At 37.4% G+C, this 6000-nt stretch overlaps 1 long non-coding RNA gene across 1 annotated transcript; it reads right to left on the reverse strand.

The window, feature by feature from the left end:
• Positions 1-801: 801 nt before the first annotated feature.
• Positions 802-5072, reverse strand: LOC114646071 (uncharacterized). Its single transcript, XR_003715259.2, has 2 exons — positions 4930-5072; positions 802-1397 (listed from the first exon to the last, which is right to left on the reverse strand). It is a non-coding gene; the product is annotated as an uncharacterized LOC114646071 (long non-coding RNA).
• Positions 5073-6000: the final 928 nt, after the last annotated feature.

Genomic DNA, 6000 nt, shown 5'->3' on the forward strand with positions numbered 1-6000 from the left:
CCAATTTCGTTGGGCTTTTTCTTTCTTTTGCTGTTCCCTTCTCTGCTCTCCATGCGCTGAGCTTTCCTACTGTGCTCAGCACACATCCCAAACTTATAGGCCTCACTTCACGTCCAAATTAATAATGATTTCAAGAATAATCAATACGTGTTTGTCTTTCTCAGGCTGTTTGTCTTTTCTGATCCTAATTATCCTGGCTAATAAATAAAGTTAGCTTTGAACATTCCAAAGAAATTAAGTAAACAATAAAGATTCACATCAATAAAAGATTCAAAGTTTAGGTTAACATCTAGCAGTCTACACTAATATTAGTTAAAAGATACAAAATATCAAAGATTTCAACAGAAGGAATAATGGCTTTTTTGAGATTCAAGAGTTAAAATAAATGCCAAGCATTTCACCAAGACTGTTGTAATGCCAAGAGGTTAAAGTTTAGGTGGTCTCGAGTGAGTCTTGAGGTCATGCAGTTCCGATTTGGCTTTCTTGCAGCCCAAATTCTTATTTTACATACTGTATTGTTTGATTCAAAGCTCAGTATTGTGAGTTTTAAACATTTATTTGTCCTGTGTTAGATTTTTATGTCCATTCATCATGTTACTGGGAGAGTAAAAAAAAAAAAAAAAGGATTACCCAGAGGAAAACACAGAGAGAGAGAGAATGTGGAAATATTCATAGAGAACTCTTGATTTAAAATCGGGACTCGTGATCTGTGAGGCAGTATGAGTGGCCACTGTGCCACTCTCATGTAAATGTAAATTCAATTGAACTGTGGTGACTAAGTCTAAATAGGTAGAAGACAACTTATTTTGTAATAAAATGTGATTTATTGTATTCCTCTAGCACACTGTCATCAATGTTTAACGCATAAGATCCTTTGCAAGCTCCATATTTATCCAGCACATTTTGTTTTAAACAACACTGACATAAAATAAACCCGAAAAACCTTTATAAGGCTATGAAAGCAATTACATCACCTAAGTAATGTCAAATAAAACATAGTACAGAGTTTCTCAAAGTTTGACTGAAGTCTGATTTGAACCCCAGAAATACAAAAAACAAGTCTAATAGTAGAAGTAAATAGAAGCCCCAGAAGAGTACCGTCATCAGAGGGCATGCCCAAACCCGGCCATTTCTTGATCATCTCTAAATGAGCTCTAGATTACAAGATGGGTCCTATCTCATTGTATACCACAGAAATATGCAGAAGAGACACATATAATAAAACAAAGATACATCTTCCTGTAGATTTTTAATAAAGTTGCCTATTTCCCTTACAATTTGTGCATGATGATTTGCTTGCCAACCATGATCCAGAACTCTTCAAAATTCAGCTCCTCATCGTCATTCTCATCAGCTGACCTGAGCAGTGCATCTATTCCTCCATGGCCTAGTTCTTTCTGTGAAATCAAATGAAACAGAGTTTCTTTCTATTCAATGATTTGTCACTGTACCAAAACAGAAAACAAAGTAGAGGGCATGATGCAATTCACATTCTTAGATAAACAATGAATTAAAACTAATGAGCATATTATGTTTCTGATGACACTTTTTAACCTCCTTAGCATTATGGTTACCACTGAAGCAATGAGCCAAAAACACTGAATTTTGTTCAGTCAGAAAGAATGTTATTATCTGTAACAGAAACATGTAAATACTAAAATGTCAGCAGTATGTCTAGTGTCTACTCCTAAACTGACGCAGACTCTGTATAAATGCTTAGTGTAATATGTTTTGAGACATGTCATGAACACGTAGCCTTGACATTGCAAGAGGGACAGAAGAAGTGTGTTTCTTTATGAACTATTCTTATATTTTATTCTGTTCTTTGAGCAAGAGAGGGTGCCTGATCTGCACAACTGACGTGCCCCTTGTGTTATTGTAGCTACCACAACGCGTGGCTTAGTGACTTCCACATTTTCTCTGACACGAATGACTGCGCTTAGGGGGCTAACTTCCTGTGTACTTGATCACAATCTGTAATAAGTTTATATGTTTAATATGTCACTGTGCTCTGTACAAAAATATTTTGTAAATCTATTTTTCTGTCTACTTGCATGTACAGCTAACACAAAGCCAGATTTAGCACACAGGAGTTCACCATATAAGAACTGCTAGGCAAGCATTTTAAGACAAGACAAGTTAAGGACAACTGCGAAATGGGCAACGTGCACTATTTCTATGTGTCAGAGTCAGCATGACATTGTATCCTCTTTGCCTTGTTTGGAATTGTATTATTCACCTAAGTGGGGGTCTGCACATGGAGAAAGAGTATAAAGCTTTGGAACATTGCCCGGCACACCTTTGAAGCCGACGGACAGATGGGAGATACTGTCATCCGATCCGGAAAATCGTTCCAACGCAATGACGAAAACACATCAGGCCCCCACTCCCGAACTAGGTTCTTGTCATGGCTTCCTTTGTCTGTTATGCAGCGTAAACCGTCATTAAAGAAAGCCAAGTTATTATCCCTATGTAATTTCTTACTGCCGTATCACTAAGGGAGGGGTATCGCCTTTTTATATTATATGTATATAGTTTTGGGTTATGTAACACGTCACAATTATAAAAGAACTTATTCCAACAAGGGAACTAGTGCCCCCTGCTGGATACACAGTCATTTTATCTTTTTGCCACACAGCTACTTCCACCACAGTGAAGCTTTATGCAGTGAAATTTACCTGGCATATCATAGCGGTTTGGTTGTACAATTCACCTTGACGTTACTATCACTTGATTCAACTAATGTTTCCTTTTCAGTTTGTTCTAAAACTGGCTTTACAACTTTTCATTTGCATACCATTGTGTTTTTTGTTAGAATGCTCTGCCCCACTCATAAGTATTGATGAGTTAGCCTAGAGCAGCAGAATGCATGGTAATATTCAAGATTTTTTTTTTACAGCATGTTTTTATTTTATTCACTGCATGACACCAAAATACTGTCCTGAGCGTTATTCAGGCATAACGCAGTAAAGAGGATCATAACAGCTTTCCTCGAGGTAAACTCTGGGTTAGCCATTTTTAACATAACATTTAGTGTCTGGGTGAATGCCAAGGAGGTTAAGAATCTTTACAATATGTGGCAATTTCAGTTTAACATAGAGAATCTGCAGGACAGCAGTGAAGTGAAAATAACTAAACATTACATCAGCCTTAAATTTAGAATCTAATTTGAAATTATAAAAAATATGTGAATAAGAAAAGCAATATAAGGTTAATTCACCCTTTCACTGGGAATTTTGGATCTTGTGGTATGTGTTAGCCATGAGTATTAGGTCTGCTAAGGGTGATTTCATTACTGACATTAATACTCATGCATTTGAAGAGAGTGACGGGGTTTAAGAGAGCACAAACAACAGCATCCTGCTGTGCGTTTTTAGTGTCATACCCCTATATGTCTCTTCAGCTCACAGCAATATTCCAGGTTACTGCTGCATGGGCGCACTAAAATAATGTCCAGTCACTCAGCACTGACCATCTGCATTGATTCTCTCCTGAGGGATTCAGATTTATTTTATTAATCCTTCTTGCACAGTCATAAGCAGATCTTGGTATAAAATGCCACTTGAGGAGAGAGGTCTTTGGTACCGACTTGCAACCGCAAAATTTATGTTTCATGTTACAAGCAGAAAAACCTGTAAGGTGTCATTTACTGAAACTATAGTGCCTTGGACCACACCCTAGAAGAGCAGGGTTTATTATAACCCAGGAGTTCACTCAAAAACATGTGCATAGTTAGTCTGAACAAATAAAAATAAATTAAACAGTCTGTCATCTTCTAAATTCCTAAGGTGAGAAGTCTTTTTTTACTGTGTCACTTAAAAATATAAGATTATGTTCCATCGAATATCAAGTCCGTCCTTAATGGTGTGTGAGGATACTTTTAAAACTGATTGTCAGAAGTTGAATAATGGACCTGGAACAATAACTTTGACTCTGTTTTAGGAACAACAGAAACCCACCAATATCAGGTCCACCAAAAGGGAGTACTGTCAGGGGCACACGATGGTGAGAACTTAAACATTAGGAAACAGTACCATTATAATGTTTGACCTCTAGGAAGCAGTAAAACCATTATAAGTAGCTGGGGCCTAAAATACAGAATGGACCCTTACTGAATGTGAGGTTCAGAGTGTTTTCAAGGACCATCACAAGGTGTTACTGCCTTGTTAGGTAGATGGTACTTTACTTGCTTTAACAGAAGCTCGAGAAATATAACAAACAACAAGATCCCCCCTCAAATCTACACAAGAATTATGAAAAATATGAAAGCTTCTGAGTTGGCTAAAGATAAGAGAGCTGTCACAGTAAAACATAAAGGCCTAATGCCTTGTTGTTGCCACAGACATTTGAAGATGTCTTCTAACATTAGACAAGAGTGGCATCTACCAGGGATCCAAGAACTGAATGCAGCTACTGCAGGCTCCTTTATTGTCAGTTTTTCATTATCTGTTATGGTTGTGTGCATTTTGGTGCTCTTAGATGATGTGTGGTCTACTGGCTAAGACACTGGACTCAGAACAACATGTCTAACGCCTGTGACATGCTGATTCAGTTAGCCTGCCCTTGCAGTGAATGTAAACAAGTGACATCAACTGTTGTAGTATGGCTGTGTCCTTGTAGAGCATCTTGGGATGAGACAAAATAAAGAAAGGCCTAGTGGCGTCAGTGTTCAGGATGTGAGGCCTCACCTAAACTTGGTGCCACCACACAAATGAAAGGACTTTCTCCAAACGTCAAAATACTTGGTAGATAATTCCAAGGTGGAACGGCCAGTATATGCCATTCAGGGCTGCGATGCTTTATAATGTATTATAATGACAATAAGACAATTCAACATAAAAATCATGTTGGTGTCACAAAAGGGAGCAGGGCCTGATGCCCTTTTTGGACAACACCTCTCCTAAATAAAAGACAAAACAACAGTGGTACCTTGATAAAAGGAAGTTCTTTATTCACCATCTCCTCGAGCTCGTCTCTGTTTAGTGTGTCAGTATTTGAATCGGATTTGGCATATTTCTTGAACATTTTCACCAGAGTGTCAATGGCATCTTCCATTCTGACTGGTTGTGAGCTCTGCTACACGAAAAAAAAACAAGGGCTTAAAAGGACAGGATCACAATTTTATTTTCCATAGTTCAAATATCTCAAGGAAGTGAAGTTTTCTAGTGGATTGAAAGATTTATATACTGAATTGAAGCCAAAGAGACACGGTTCATTTAGAAATCTGCTGACTTAAATTTTATTTTCTTTTTCTAATTTTTCTTTCCACAAAATCAGAATGTAGGGGTTTGCAACCTACAATGTGGAAGTCAAGATTCAAATTTTAAGTTGTCTAGACGAGTTCAAGTGTATTCTCTTGTTTGTAAAAGAGTTATTTTCTGGATGATACAATAAGGTAACTTATTAGTTCGCTTCTGGACTAACCGACAACATTTTTAGGCTGTATTAGATTAGATAAACTTCATTAATTCCAGTTCTTTGCAATAACATACGTAGTGTTAATGATATGAAATTTAAACAATGAAACACATGCAGGTTTAGAAGAAATGAATGAATGGGTGGCTGGTGAGTTGACACAGCCAGTGTCTCATGTTCTTGGAAAGAGCTCCAGCAGTGAGGCTCATTGAGTTACTGAAAATGCACAAGGCTTCAGACCAGGGGTCTGCAATGGTAGTCCTGGAGGGCTGTAATGGCTGTAGGTTTTTGTTCTACTTTCTTAATGAGAAGTCAATTATTGTTGTTAAAATACTTATTTCTTAAGCAACATTTTTAGGCTTCATTTTAGTATGCCAAGATTCACTTGCTTACTTTAGTCTTAAAGAGCTGATTTCACTGTGTTTAGCAGCCCCTTATTAGAAATAAGATGCAAAGGAACTAACAGTTCTCCATAAGTCATGGTCACATTTGCACTTGTTTGTGTTCATCTTGACTCTCTGGTTTAATAAAATATTTGGAAGGAATCTGAAGAAAAAATGGGAACAACAGAGAATTGCTCATCTG

Source organism: Erpetoichthys calabaricus, chromosome 2 (assembly GCF_900747795.2).
Source record: "Erpetoichthys calabaricus chromosome 2, fErpCal1.3, whole genome shotgun sequence".
In the NCBI taxonomy this organism is placed as follows: Eukaryota; Metazoa; Chordata; class Cladistia; order Polypteriformes; family Polypteridae; genus Erpetoichthys; species Erpetoichthys calabaricus.